The following is a 16,651-nucleotide window of genomic DNA, read 5'->3' on the forward strand; positions in this document are numbered from 1 at the left end:
AGAGGCTATATACAGTAGAGAGGTTATATACAGTAGAGAGGTTATATACAGTAGAGAGGTTATATACAGTAGAGAGGCTATATACAGTAGAGAGGTTATATACAGTAGAGAGGTTATATACAGTAGAGAGGCTATATACAGTAGAGAGGCTATATACAGTAGAGAGGCTATATACAGTAGAGAGGCTATATACAGTAGAGAGGCTATATACAGTAGAGAGGTTATATACAGTAGAGAGGCTATATACAGTAGAGAGGCTATATACAGTAGAGAGGCTATATACAGTAGAGATGCTACATACAGTAGAGAGGCTATATACAGTAGAGAGGCTATATACAGTAGAGAGGCTATATACAGTAGAGAGGCTATATACAGTAGAGAGGCTACATACAGTAGAGAGGCTATATACAGTAGAGAGGCTACATACAGTAGAGAGGCTATATACAGTAGAGAGGTTATATACAGTAGAGAGGCTATATACAGTAGAGAGGCTACATACAGTAGAGAGGCTACATACAGTAGAGAGGCTATATACAGTAGAGAGGCTACATACAGTAGAGAGGCTATATACAGTAGAGAGGCTACATACAGTAGAGAGGCTATATACAGTAGAGAGGCTACATACAGTAGAGAGGCTATATACAGTAGAGAGGCTATATACAGTAGAGAGGCTACATACAGTAGAGAGGCTATATACAGTAGAGAGGCTACATACAGTAGAGAGGCTATATACAGTAGAGAGGCTATATACAGTAGAGAGGCTACATACAGTAGAGAGGCTACATACAGTAGAGAGGTTATATACAGTAGAGAGGCTATATACAGTAGAGGTTATATACAGTAGAGAGGCTATATACAGTAGAGATGCTACATACAGTAGAGAGGCTATATACAGTAGAGGCTATATACAGTAGAGAGGCTACATACAGTAGAGAGGCTATATACAGTAGAGAGGCTATATACAGTAGAGAGGTTATATACAGTAGAGAGGCTATATACAGTAGAGGTTATATACAGTAGAGAGGCTACATACAGTAGAGAGGCTACATACAGTAGAGAGGTTATATACAGTAGAGAGGCTATATACAGTAGAGGCTACATACAGTAGAGAGGTTATATACAGTAGAGAGGCTATATACAGTAGAGGTTATATACAGTAGAGAGGCTATATACAGTAGAGGTTATATACAGTAGAGAGGCTATATACAGTAGAGGTTATATACAGTAGAGAGGCTATATACAGTAGAGGCTACATACAGTAGAGAGGTTATATACAGTAGAGAGGCTATATACAGTAGAGGTTATATACAGTAGAGAGGCTATATACAGTAGAGGTTATATACAGTAGAGAGGCTATATACAGTAGAGGTTATATACAGTAGAGAGGCTATATACAGTAGAGAGGCTATATACAGCAGAGAGGCTATATACAGCAGAGAGGCTATATACAGTAGAGAGGCTATATACAGTAGAGAGGCTACATACAGTAGAGAGGTTATATACAGTAGAGAGGCTATATACAGTAGAGAGGTTATATACAGTAGAGAGGCTATATACAGTAGAGAGGCTACATACAGTAGAGAGGCTATATACAGTAGAGAGGCTACATACAGTAGAGAGGTTATATACAGTAGAGAGGCTATATACAGTAGAGAGGCTATATACAGTAGAGAGGCTATATACAGTAGAGAGGCTATATACAGCAGAGAGGCTATATACAGTAGAGAGGTGAAGATTGTTCTCTATCGGACTATTTATATTGACCCCCTGATTAGTCACCGTTCACTAAACCTGATACCACTGTGGTTTGCTGAATGTCCCAGGGCCCAGCTGCTGTTCAAACACACGTAGACTATGTTAGGTAACTATTGCAACTTCACTGGCTGTGTCAACAAGTAGGGCTGGATATTGGTCAATTTCTGTCTTTGAAAGAGCAAAGCCAGTTGAGGAGTGAAAAAAAAAAATCATAATGATCTTTAAAGATAACCGAGACATATATTTAATTGATTTGACAGGATTTTTTTTCAACATGCAAAATGAAGACTAAGCTATTCAAATTATGAACCTCACACCTTGACATGTTTCCTATTGATTATGATGAATAAAAAAAAAAAGATCACACTTGCTCTTTAAAAGAACATAATTTAAAAACAAATTAAAAAAAAAGCTTATTAAATACAACAAAACAGGAAAGAAATAGGCAGTAGAGCATGAAGGTATTTATGCACATATCAACACGTTGAAATGTGACCAACAACATCGGAATGATTTGTTGATATTGCATCATTGAAGTTGCGCATCATCCGTGCTATGCTCAATGTCATTTAGCGCATTGTTGGACCAATTCTAGACATGCACCACTTAACCTTTACTAATGGCTACTTGGAATAGTTTCCCCAAGACAAACGGTGATATGATATGATATATATATATATATATATATATATATATATAAAAAGAAGGGGTAATCTCTTTTGAAGTGCATATTCAACTCAATCTAAATGAGTTGTCTGTAGATAGACAGCATCTTGGGGCGGGACAGTGAACCTCAGCTATCTCGTTCACAGCAGCGTTTCTCTCCTGACTGCTGAACACGCGGCAGTGGAACGTTTCCTGTTTCTGAACATTTAAAAAACAACACGCTATTTTCAAGAGGAGGTCATATTTTTAAAGGTAATTCGAGTGATATTGTATTCAGCTAAAGTACAAGTTCATTTTTTGATTGATTAGTTAGCTAGCTTGGTGGTAGGAGTTTCTCCGAGCAGACGGTGGTTAGGCAACGGGAGCAAGCCGGTGTTTTATCACGTAACGTAGTTACAGCTAGCTAGCTATCTAACTAAAGTGGCGTTTGCAATACCATCTGGTTTAGCTAACGAATGTAGCTAGTTAACTAGTTAGCTACATTTATCCAACCCAAAATAAACCATATTTCGTCGATAGCGCACAAGCTGGTGAAGGTGAGCTAGCAAGTTAGCATGCTAGCAGCAGTATCTCAGGTAGCTTCGTCCCACAACTAACGTTAGCTAATATACATGGTCATTTAATTAAAACGGATAACAATTTAGACTTTTTTTAAACTTTTAATGTTACGGATGGCAGGAGTCCAAATTATTGTTAATATAATTTATTTAAATGGAAAAATGAAGGACGAAGCTACCGCTCAGGTAATTTTCCATGAACTCGACAGTGACAGATGGGGTTTGGTTGGTGAGGAGGGCAGTCAGCTCAATTATTTCCATGCTAACTAGCTAGGATTAGCTCTGTCTGTCTGTCTCTTTGTCTCTCTCTGTCTGTCTGTCACTCTCTGTCTGTCTGTCTCGCTGTCTGTCTTTGTGTGTCAACAGGCTCGACCTGTTATCATTTAAATGACAGATGGGATGTTGACAGTGGTTCATTTGTGAATTGGAGGTGCCGGGAACACATAGTGAGTGTTAGAGTCGGGGTGCTCTGAGGTACCGGATTAAACAGCCAAGTCTCTTATTATCTCTGGTAGTGAAATGGACAGCGCTCTCCAAGGTGCTGATGAATCCCATAGCATTTTAGAAGTCACTGCTTTAGAAGCCTCTGATAGGCTAATTGACATAATTTGATACTCGTAGCCTATATGCCAACATACTGTAGAATAGAGGTGGGGTTGACACAAGTCCTAACTTCTTTATAGCACATTTTTAAAGCCTCAGTGTACAGCAACATTTTTTTAAACCTTTATTTAACCAGGCAAGTCAGTTAAGAACAAATTCTTATTTTCAATGACAGCCTAGGAACAGTGGGGTTAACTGCCTGTTCAGGGGGCAGAACGACAGATTTGTACCTTGTCAGCTCGGGGGTTTGAACTTGCAACCTTCCGGTTACTAGTCCAACGCTCTAACCATGTGTGTGTGTGTGTGTGTGTGTGTTCATATCAAATGTTATTGGTCACATACACGTGTTTGGCAGATGTTATTGCTTGTGCTTCTAGTTCCAACAGTGCAGTAATAGCTAACAAGTAATAGCTAACAATTTCACAACAAATACCCAATACACACAAATCTATGTAAAGGAATGGAATTAAGAATATATGAAAATATATGGACGAGCAATGTCAGAGTGGCATAGACTAAGACACAGTAGAATAGTATAGAATACAGTATATACATATGAGATGAGTAATACATAGACTAAGATACAGTAGAATAGAATACAGTATATACATATGAGATGAGTAAAGCATAGACTAAGATACAGTAGAATAGTACAGAATACAGTTGAAGTCAGAAGTTTACATACACCTTAGCCAAATACATTTAAACTCAGTTTTTCACAATTAAATATAGGCCTCCTGCCTGTGACAATCTGAACTTCGCAATACAGAACACGTTTGATCGGCCTTGTGGCTGTGACGTTTAGCGTCCTTGTAAGTCTGTTAGGAAGACTGTTTGTGAGTAATTGTTTCATTTCGCTATAAACCTAGGAGCGTTTTTATTTTGTTCCTGAACTGACCAAATTGCACCTGTACTGAGCACTCTGTCGGTGGAAGCACCCATACTCCTCTCCGGCGCTGACTGTTCTCTGGCTCGTTTTCGGGTTCGATTCACCATTTTTCTCTGGATATTTGTACTCGGAAAAACGTCAACAAATTTGATTATTTATTAATTTTTTAAATTTGGATTTTCCCACTTAAAAAAAAATAATCTGTAAGGAGACGACTAGACTAGGCTATGTGATTTTACCTTGGGACATCTTCACTAGCTGACCACCACGACCAAGACCTGTGTCAAGATCAGTTACTTACTCCACCGGCCCTCCTCATAACCTCTATGTACAAATAAGAGAGCAGGTCTGGAATCAGTGTGTCAGGATGACGACTCAGGATCCTTATGCTTTTACCTGATGGGCTTTCTAGGGGTGGGAGGATAAATAATGAGTAGGCAAACTTGATTTATTAACTCTTGATTGTTTTTGTTAGAATGTCTACAGTGAAACAATTAGTAAATCATACTAAGGTACCGGATCCGGGAAAATGGGTACCGGATCCGGGAAAATGGGTACCGGATCCGGGAAAATGGGTACCGGATCCGGGAATGCGGGTACCAGATCTGGGCAAATGGGTACCGGATCCGGGCATGCGGGTACCGTACCGGATCTGGGCAAATAGGTACCGGATCCGGGCATGCGGGTACCGTACCGGATCTGGGCAAATAGGTACCGGATCCGGGCATGCGGGTGCCGGAACGAACAGTCAAAATCTGTGACGTGCTGATCCTGTTCAAATTAATCACTGGTTGTTGAACAAGTGACGGCTAAGAAGTCTTGCCAGCCGAGTTGTTAAAACACTTCGAGAGACAATCACTTAAACCAAAAACAATGTTATATTTTGATTACTCACCTGCCCTGAGCTAGCTATAACTGTGGGTTCATTACAATACACATAAGAGTCATTGGACAAAGGAGTTTGGTTAAGGGCCCCGACGCTCAATCTGAACGTTAACACGCGTTGCCTCAATCTGAACGTTAACACGCGTTGCCTCAGTCTGAACGTTAACATGCGTTGCCTCAGTCTGAACGTTAACCTCAATCTGAATGTTAACATGCGTTGCCTCAATCTGAACGTTAACCTCAGTCTGAACGATAACACGCGTTGCCCTAAATCTGAATGTTAACACGCGTTGCCCTCAATCTGAACATTAACCTCAGTCTGAACGTTAACACGCATTACCTCAGTCTGAACGTTAACACACGTTACCTCAATCTGAATGTTAACACACGTTGCCTCAATCTGAACGTTAACACGCGTTGCCTCAATCTGAACGTTAACACGCGTTGCCCTCAATCTGAACGTTAACACGCGTTGCCTCAATCTGAACGTTAACCTCAGTCTGAACGTTAACACGCGCTGCCTCAATCTGAACGTTAACACGCGCTGCCTCAATCTGAACGTTAACACGCTCTGCCTCAATCTGAACGTTAACACGCGTTGCCTCAATCTGAACGTTAACCTCAATCTGAACGTTAACACGCGTTGGCTCAGTCTGAACGTTAACACGCGTTGGCTCAGTCTGAACGTTAACACGCGTTGCCTCAATCTGAACGTTAACACGCGTTGCCTCAATCTGAACGTTAACACGCGTTGCCTCAATCTGAACGTTAACACGCGTTGCCTCAATCTGAACGTTAACCTCAATCTGAATGTTAACACGCGTTGCCTCAATCTGAACGTTAACCTCAATCTGAACGTTAACCTCAATCTGAACGTTAACACGCGTTACCCTCAATCTGAACGTTAACCTCAGTCTGAACGATAACACGCGTTGCCCTCAATCTGAACATTAACCTCAGTCTGAACGTTAACACGCGTTACCTCAGTCTGAACGTTAACACACGTTACCTCAATCTGAATGTTAACACACGTTGCCTCAATCTGAACGTTAACACGCGTTGCCTCAATCTGAACGTTAACACGCGTTGCCTCAATCTGAACGTTAACACGCGTTGCCTCAATCTGAACGTTAACACGCGTTGCCTCAATCTGAACGTTAACACGCGTTGCCTCAATCTGAACGTTAACACGCGTTGCCCTCAATCTGAACGTTAACATGCGTTGCCTCAATCTGAACGTTAACCTCAGTCTGAACGTTAACACGCGCTGCCTCAATCTGAACGTTAACACGCGCTGCCTCAATCTGAACGTTAACACGCGTTGCCTCAATCTGAACGTTAACACGCGTTGCCTCAATCTGAACGTTTACACGCGTTGCCTCAGTCTGAACGTTAACCTCAATCTGAACGTTAACACGCGTTGCCTCAATCTGAACGTTAACACACGTTGCCCTCAATCTGAACGTTAACACGCGCTGCCTCAATCTGAACGTTAACACGCGTTGCCTCAATCTGAACGTTAACCTCAGTCTGAACGTTAACACGCGTTGCCTCAATCTGAACGTTAACACGCGTTGCCTCAATCTGAACGTTAACACGCGTTGCCTCAATCTGAACGTTAACACGCGTTGCCTCAATCTGAACGTTAACACGCGTTGCCTCAATCTGAACGTTAACACGCGTTGCCCTCAATCTGAACGTTAACACGCGTTGCCTCAATCTGAACGTTAACCTCAGTCTGAACGTTAACACGCGCTGCCTCAATCTGAACGTTAACACGCGCTGCCTCAATCTGAACGTTAACACGCTCTGCCTCAATCTGAACGTTAACACGCGTTGCCTCAATCTGAACGTTAACCTCAATCTGAACGTTAACACGCGTTGCCTCAATCTGAACGTTAACACGCGTTGCCTCAATCTGAACGTTAACACGCGCTGCCTCAATCTGAACGTTAACACGCTCTGCCTCAATCTGAACGTTAACACGCTCTGCCTCAATCTGAACGTTAACACGCGTTGCCTCAATCTGAACGTTAACCTCAATCTGAACGTTAACACGCGTTGGCTCAGTCTGAACGTTAACACGCGTTGCCTCAATCTGAACGTCAACACGCGTTGCCTCAGTCTGAACGTTAACACGCGTTGCCTCAATCTGAACGTTAACACGCGTTGCCTCAATCTGAACGTTAACACGCGTTGCCTCAATCTGAACGTTAACACGCGTTGCCCTCAATCTGAACGTTAACACGCGTTGCCTCAATCTGAACGTTAACCTCAGTCTGAACGTTAACACGCGCTGCCTCAATCTGAACGTTAACACGCGCTGCCTCAATCTGAACGTTAACACGCTCTGCCTCAATCTGAACGTTAACACGCGTTGCCTCAATCTGAACGTTAACCTCAATCTGAACGTTAACACGCGTTGCCTCAATCTGAACGTTAACACGCGTTGCCTCAATCTGAACGTTAACACGCGCTGCCTCAATCTGAACGTTAACACGCTCTGCCTCAATCTGAACGTTAACACGCTCTGCCTCAATCTGAACGTTAACACGCGTTGCCTCAATCTGAACGTTAACCTCAATCTGAACGTTAACACGCGTTGGCTCAGTCTGAACGTTAACACGCGTTGCCTCAATCTGAACGTCAACACGCGTTGCCTCAGTCTGAACGTTAACACGCGTTGCCTCAATCTGAACGTTAACACGCGTTGCCTCAATCTGAACGTTAACACGCGTTGCCTCAATCTGAACGTTTACACGCGTTGCCTCAGTCTGAACGTTAACCTCAATCTGAACGTTAACACGCGTTGCCTCAATCTGAACGTTAACACGCGTTGCCCTCAATCTGAACGTTAACACGCGCTGCCTCAATCTGAACGTTAACACGCGTTGCCTCAATCTGAACGTTAACCTCAGTCTGAACGTTAACACGCGTTGCCTCAATCTGAACGTTAACACGCGTTGCCTCAGTCTGAACGTTAACGCGCGTTGCCTCAGTCTGAACGTTAACACGCGTTGCCTCAGTCTGAACGTTAACACGCGTTGCCTCAATCTGAACGTTAACACGCGTTGCCTCAGTCTGAACGTTAACACGCGTTGCCTCAGTCTGAACGTTAACACGCGTTGCCTCAGTCTGAACGTTAACACGCGTTGCCTCAGTCTGAACGTTAACACGCGTTGCCTCAATCTGAACGTTAACACGCGTTGCCCTCAATCTGAACGTTAACACGCGTTGCCCTCAATCTGAACGTTAACACGCGTTGCCTCAATCTGAACGTTAACCTCAGTCTGAACGTTAACACGCGTTGCCCTCAATCTGAACGTTAACACGCGTTGCCTCAGTCTGAACGTTAACACGCGTTGCTTGCGCTACGGTTTTGGAAGCATAAGTACTTTTATCTTTCATGTCAGCCACAAATATTTTTCTAAAAACAAAATATTAAATTGATACACACTTTGTCAAGGTTAGTGTTCCCACAAGCCCATATCTGGCTCGTGGACATCTACAAGTCTCTGCTAGGTAAAGCCCCGCCTTATCTCAGTTCACTGGTCACCATAGCAGCACCCACCCCTTAGCACGCGCTCCAGCAGGTATATCTCACTGGTCATCCCCAAAGCCAATTCCTCCTTTGGCCGCCTTTCCTTCCAGTTCTCTGCTGCCAATGACTGGAACAAACTGCAACAATCTCTGAAGCTGGAAACTCATATCTCCCTCACTAGCTTTAAGCACCAGCTGTCAGAGCAGCTCACAGATCACTGCACCTGTACGTAGCTCATCTGTAAATAGCCCATCCAACTACCTCATCCCCATACTGTATTTAGTTATTTATCTTGATCCTTTGCACCCCAGTATCTCTACCTGCAGATTCATCTTTTGCACATCTACCATTCAAGTATTTAAATTGCTAAATTGTAATTACTTCGCCACCATGGCCTATTTATTGCCTTACCTCCCTTACCCTACCTCATTTGCACACACTGTATATAGACTTTTTTGACTGTACGTTTGTTTATTCCATGTGTAACTCTGTGTTGTTGTTTTCTGTCGCACTGCTTTGCTTTATCTTGGCCAGTTCGCAGTTGTAAATGAGAACTTGTTCTCAACTGGTTCTACCTGGTTAAATAAAGGTGAAATAAATCAAATCATTAATATCTCCCATGTTATAGCACTTGGGTAAGGAGCCTTGGGCCAGTAGCCAGTGAAAGCATTTCTGGTGAGGCTGATTGATTTGGTAATTACAGCTTTTCATAAGCTGTGAGTATAGATAATAGCAACATATAGAGGCATATAAACTGGGCCCCGCTGCTGTGGTAGTCAGCTGACCTGAGGGATAGAGGGAGGTGAACTCTCGGTCCTATTCATTAGTGTTTAACTGTAGCAAAAACATTTTGCAACGGAAAAAATTCAATGGGATTTTTTTTTTCTCTCCCCCTTATTGGACAAGTCGAGGTAGTGAGTGAGTCCCTGTCTGTTTTTCCTCTGTTTTGGTGCCTAGTGAACATGACCGTGAACTCTGGTCTTGTGGGGGTCGGTCACATGGCCTGTGAGTTGGACCTGGTCTTAATTTAGCTGTGGCTTGTGATGTACAGGGGGTGTGTTTTGGGGAGGTGGTGCCGACCACAACCTATCACCTTCTTCCATGACCAATTTGGACAGGGGGTGCGTTTTGGGAGGTGGTGCCGACCACAACCTATCACCTTCTTCCATGACCAATTTGGACAGGGGGTGTGTTTTTGGGAGGTGGTGCCGACCACAACCTATCACCTTCTTCCATGACCAATTTGGACAGGGGGTGCGTTTTGGGAGGTGGTGCCGACCACAACCTATCACCTTCTTCCATGACCAATTTGGCAAATCAAACATTGCCCTCATGGGACAAACATTAACCTTTGTGAGGTCAGGGACTTGACTCACTTAACTGTCTGGTTAAAGACCATCAACACCACTATGGAGTTAACATTCTCCCTACTGTTCAATCCATGTGGATTTAGTTGTCCTGTAGATGTGTCCTGTGTTCATTCAATGAAATATGTGATCTTTAAAAAATAAATAAACTGGAATTGAACGTTAATCTAGTGAACAACAAGCTCTTTAGAATTTGGTCAAATGTTAACTGGTGTTTTTTCATAGGTAAAGTTTAGCCCTATTTCTCAGCTAGGAAGTTTAGATAATATCATGAAGACCCCACCTGTAAAGAGGTGTAACTTACACAGCCCTAAACAGCCTTTCCAGTGGGCCGGTCATTTAAATGTGTAGTGTCACTTGATCATCTCCTCTAGATCATTGAATCTGACTCCAGCCATGTGATTGCCTGTTCTCTTTCAACCTGCAGTGTATTATCTCTCCCTTCTATTGCAGCATACCAACTCCGTCTAGCCTGCACTCTTTTCACTAGACTCTTCCTGGGACTCCCTGCGTTGTTTCCATAGCAACAGTGCTGCCAATCAGAGAGAAAAGATCAGGAACAAGTGAACACTGACAAGTTCATTTAATAGTACGGGGTTTAGTTGATGTGAACCCAGGGCATCCAGAGGTCTAGCAGAGGTCAGGTGGTTCTATTGTGCAGCTGTGTTTGAAAGAGAAGTGCAACTCTGCATTCCTGCTGAATACACACTGGAGTGGAGGATCACATACTGATGCCAGGCTGGTATATCATTATCACAGAATGTACCCTACCACCCTTGGTGGCCAGGGTTGGATGAGGACAGGTTGTACCCTCACCACCCTTTGTGGCCAGGGTTGGATGAGGACAGGTTGTACCCCACCACCCTTGGTGGCCAGGGTTGGATGAGGACAGGTTGTACCCCCACCACCCATCCAGGGTTGGATGAGGACAGGTTGTACCCTACCACCCTTGGTGGCCAGGGTTGGATGAGGACAGGTTGTACCCTACCACCCTTTGTGACCAGGGTTGGATGAGGACAGGTTGTACCCTACCACCCTTGGTGGCCAGGGTTGGATGAGGACAGGTTGTACCCCACCACCCATCCAGGGTTGGATGAGGACAGGTTGTACCCCACCACCCTTGGTGGCCAGGGTTGGATGAGGACAGGTTGTACCTCACCACCCTTTGTGGCCAGGGTTGGATAAGGACAGGTTGTACGCCACCACCCTTTGTGGCCAGGGTTGGATGAGGACAGGTTGTAACCCACCACCCATCCTGGGTTGGATGACAGGTTGTACCCTACCACCCTTTGTGGCCAGGGTTGGATGAGGACAGGTTGTACCCCCACCACCCTTTGTGGCCAGGGTTGGATGAGGACAGGTTGTACCCACCACCCATCCAGGGTTGGATGAGGACAGGTTGTACCCCCACCACCCATCCAGGGTTGGATGAGGACAGGTTGTACCCCACCACCCTTGGTGGCCAGGGTTGGATGAGGACAGGTTGTACCCCTACCACCCTTTGTGACCAGGGTTGGATGAGGACAGGTTGTACCCCACCACCCATACAGGGTTGGATGAGGACAGGTTGTACCCCACCACCCATCCAGGGTTGGATGAGGACAGGTTGTTCCCCACCACCCTTTGTGGCCAGGGTTGGATGAGGACAGGTTGTACCCCTACCACCCTTTGTGACCAGGGTTGGATGAGGACAGGTTGTACCCCACCACCCATACAGGGTTGGATGAGGACAGGTTGTACCCCACCACCCTTTGTGACCAGGGTTGGATGAGGACAGGTTGTACCCCACCACCCTTTGTGACCAGGGTTGGATGAGGACAGGTTATACCCCACCACCCTTTGTGGCCAGGGTTGGATGAGGACAGGTTGTACCCCACCACCCATCCAGGGTTGGATGAGGACAGGTTGTTCCCCACCACCCTTTGTGGCCAGGGTTGGATGAGGACAGGTTGTACCCTACCACCCTTTGTGGCAAGGTCTGTTTTGTGATTTCACCCCCTGATGACCAAGGTCAGATTCGTAATTTCACCCACTGACGATCAGGGTCCGATTCATGATTTTACCCCCTGATGACCAGGGTCAGATTCATGATTTCACCCCCTGATGACCAGGGTCTGGTTCATGATTTCAACCCCTGATGATCAGGGTCAGATTCATGATTTTAAGCTACCAGAAGCTCTGTGACCCATTGTCGTTGTGAGACTTCTGCTTAAGGTTTTCTGTTACTCTAGAACCTGGCTCATCTCTTGTTATCGTTAACTTGTGGGCTGTGTTCACTAGGAACGAAACGGAATAAAACGGTCTGATACGGAGTGAAACGGACAACTTTGTAGACTGTAGCAGACGTTCCAGTGCATTTTCTTCTGTTTGGTGCCTAAATGAACTAGGAATGTGAAAAAGTTTTAAATGTTTTTAAAAATGACTTCAAGATCCAAATATGGTTCCTTGTATGAACTGCACTGCCCCCTAGCAGGTAGTCTAGGCAACCGATCCTCACTAGTTACCACAGCCACAAAGTCAGTAAACCTATTTCTACAATGAATATGATTTAAAACCTAATCTTAACCACACTGATAACCTTATGCCTCACCTTAAAATAACACCAAAAATAGACTTTTTGTTTTTTTTACAATAAAGCCAGTTTTGACTTCTTGGCTGTGGTAACTAGTGGACCCCCTACTGCTGTCCTCCACCCACTCAGCAACGATGGTACTTACTGCTGTCCTTCACCCACTCAGTAACGATGGTACTTACTGCTGTCCTCCACCCACTCAGCAACGATGGTACTTACTGCTGTCCTCCACCCACTCAGCAACGATGGTACTTACTGCTGTCCTCCACCCACTCAGCAACGATGGTACTTACTGCTGTCCTCCACCCACTCAGCAACGATGGTACTTACTGCTGTCCTCCACCCACTCAGCAACGATGGTACTTACTGCTGTCCTCCACCCACTCAGCAACGATGGTACTTACTGCTGTCCTCCACCCACTCAGCAACGATGGTACTTACTGCTGTCCTCCACCCACTCAGCAACGATGGTACTTACTGCTGTCCTCCACCCACTCAGCAACGATGGTACTTACTGCTGTCCTCCACCCACTCAGCAACGATGGTACTTACTGCTGTCCTCCACCCACTCAGCAACGATGGTACTTACTGCTGTCCTCCACCCACTCAGCAACGATGGTACTTACTGCTGTCCTCCACCCACTCAGCAACGATGGTACTTACTGCTGTCCTCCACCCACTCAGCAACGATGGTACTTACTGCTGTCCTCCACCCACTCAGCAACGATGGTACTTACTGCTGTCCTCCACCCACTCAGCAACGATGGTACTTACTGCTGTCCTCCACCCACTCAGCAACGATGGTACTTACTGCTGTCCTCCACCCACTCAGCAACGATGGCACTTACTGCTGTCCTCATGGTTTTTCCACATGGCATGTTGTAGTCTGGTTCTAGATATGCCGTTATCCTGTCTGGGAACAGGGTTCCGCTAGCGCCAACAGCCAATGAAATTGCAGGGCACCAAATTCAATCAACAGAAATCTCATAATTCAAATTTCTCAAACATACAAGTATTAGACACCATTTTAAAGATAAAATTCTCGTTAATCCAACGACAGTGTCCGATTTCAAAAAAGCTTTTCGGCGAAAGCAGAACACATCATTATGTTAGGTCAGCAACTAGTCACAGAAAGCATACAGCGATTTTCCAACCAAAAGAGGAGTCACAAAAAGCAGAAATAGAGAGAAAATGAATCACTAACCTTTGATCTTCATCAGATGACACTCCCGGGAGAACATGTTACACAATACCTGTATGTTTTGTTCGACCAAGTTCATATTTATATCCAAAAACCTCAGTTTACATTTGGCTTTGCCTCCAAAACATCCCGTGAATTTGCACAGAGCCACGTCAATGTACAGAAATACTCCATAATAAACGATACAAGTGTTATTCACAGAATTAAAGAGCTACTTCTCCTTTACACTTTACGGAAAAAGCAAACCGTGCAATAATCTGAGTACGGCGCTCAGAGACCCCAAAAAGATATCTGCCATGTTAGAGTCAACAGAAGTCAGAAATAGCATTATAAATATTAACTTACCTTTGATGATCTTCATCAGAATGCACTCCCAGGAATCCCAGTTCAAATCATTCATCAGAATGCACTCCCAGGAATCCCAGTTCAAATCATTCTTTAGAATTTTTTCATCATAAATCTTCAATAATGTTCCAACCGGAGAATTCCTTTGTCTGTAGAAAAGCAATGGAACGCGAGGTAACTTTCACATGACCGTGCGTCACGAGCTCGTGGCTCTCTGCCAGACACCTGACTCATTCCCCTCTCATTCGGCCCCACTTCACAGTAGAAGCCTCAAACAAGGTTCTAAAGACTGTTGACATCTAGTGGAAGCCTTAGGAAGTGCAAAATGACCCCATAGACACTGTGTATTCGATAGGCCAAGAGTTGAAAAACGACAAACTTCAGTTTTCCCACTTCCTGGTTGGATTTTTCTCAGATTTTCGCCTGCCATATGAGTTCTGTTATACTCACAGACATCATTCAAACATTTTTCGAAACTTCAGAGTGTTTTCTATCCAAATCTACTAATAATATGCTTATATTAGCAACTGGGACTGAGTAGCAGGTAGTTTACTCTGGGCACGCTCTTCATCCAAACGTGAAAATGCTGCCCCCTATCCCAAACAGGTTATGGTATTGAAGCAGACATCCTCCACCATTTGACAATTGCTGCATATCAACTCCAATCGTTTCTGTAATCAGCACTGTGATTATCTCCCTCCGTCCCTCATTGCACTGTCGGGTCTCACGGTGCTTCCCTTTCGGCAGTGGGTCGGGTCTCACGGTGCCTCCCTTTCGGCAGTGGGTCGGGTCTCACGGTGCCTCCCTTTCGGCAGTGGGTCGGGTCTCACGGTGCCTCCCTTTCGGCAGTGGGTCGGGTCTCACGGTGCCTCCCTTTCGGCAGTGGGTTGGGTCTCACTGTGCCTCCCTTTCGGGTCTCGCGGTGCTTCCCTTTCGGCAGTGGGTCGGGTCTCACGGTGCTTCCCTTTCGGCATTGGGCCTGTACTGCCAGTCTAGCTCAATTCCAACTCGCCAAAGTTTGCGTTTCATCACCTTCTCATTTAACTTTCCAAAGTTTAGCCATACAGGACTTCCCTGCTGGCTGTTCCCAGTCTCACTCTCTGACCTATCAGAACCAACAGAACAGATAAGATGTTCTTTCAGAGGCCAAAGAAATATCCCGTGGAGTACCGCAGGGATCCGTTTTAGGGCCACTCTAATTTCTTATATACGTTAATGATATACCAGATGCAGTGCAGTGCAAACTGTTGCTTTATGCTGATGATTCAGCCGTATACTGATATCAGGGAAGGATACAGTTCACACAGAGGAGACCCCGAGTAAGGAATTGTAGTTTTGTTTTTAGAGATTGTTGTCAGTCAACCAAATTTGTCACTATATATATTTATGAAAAAACGTGTCTATTTTCTTTGGAACAGAATGCAGATTGCTTATCTTGGTGTGTCCCTAGACCAATCCCTTCTTTTCTGGAGACATGATTGCTCCTAAAAAAAGTATATATATTTCTAAAATGACAGAACAAATTGAAATGTTTTTTTTTTTATCGTAACACTAGATATTTTAACATCCAAAGTTAAGAAACTGCTTGTCTCAACCATGATTCGGTGTCATTTTGATTATGCCTACTCTGCTTGGTATAGTGGGCTGTCAAAACAACTGAACAAGAGACTCCAGGTCATGAGCATAATAACACCTGATAACATTATTCACAATGTCCCCCCCCCCCCCCCCTAGGACCCACATAGGGGTACAGGAGTTCTGGGAGGTGGGCTTGTTGCCTTTGGAGTCCAGAGTGGATCAACTTAAACTTCATTACATGTTTGACATCTTAAATGATCGTGCCCCAGGTTATATGAACCCCCCCCCACACACACATTGATATGGTCTATAGCCAACACCAGTTACAATACCAGAACCAGAGTTTGTCTTGTACTGCGAGGAGCATGTTTTTCCATACAGGCATTTGTCTCCCCTTGGAGATCAAAGGAAACAAGTAGAAATAGCCTTTAAAAGCTTTTCATTTGGACAAGGTTGTCTAAGTAAGAGAAACCACTCCACTGCCTCTTCTGCCCCCTACTGCTGGACAGGTGTATCTACGTGAATGATAGGTCAAACGTTGTTTAGGATCCATCCTCAAGGTGTTTTTAACATATGTATTCGATAATATATCCGTGGAGGCAGTTGGTTTCTCATAAGAAACGATTGGAAAAATGGCTACCTCAGTATTTTACGCAAGATTTTCTCCGGGAGACATCATGCGACCACTCGCC

At 44.5% G+C, this 16,651-nt stretch overlaps 1 protein-coding gene across 1 annotated transcript in view; it reads left to right on the forward strand.

Moving 5' to 3' along the window:
• Window positions 1–2,461: 2,461 nt before the first annotated feature.
• LOC116366986 (ornithine aminotransferase, mitochondrial) overlaps window positions 2,462–16,651 on the forward strand; it is a 34,136-nt gene continuing 19,946 nt past the window's right edge. The window contains exon 1 of the mRNA XM_031818822.1: window positions 2,462–2,673. The gene's annotated coding sequence lies outside the window, so the exon portion shown is untranslated. The remainder of the gene's footprint in view (window positions 2,674–16,651) is intronic.

This window comes from Oncorhynchus kisutch, unplaced genomic scaffold (genome assembly GCF_002021735.2).
Source record: "Oncorhynchus kisutch isolate 150728-3 unplaced genomic scaffold, Okis_V2 scaffold1636, whole genome shotgun sequence".
NCBI classification, from domain to species: Eukaryota; Metazoa; Chordata; class Actinopteri; order Salmoniformes; family Salmonidae; genus Oncorhynchus; species Oncorhynchus kisutch.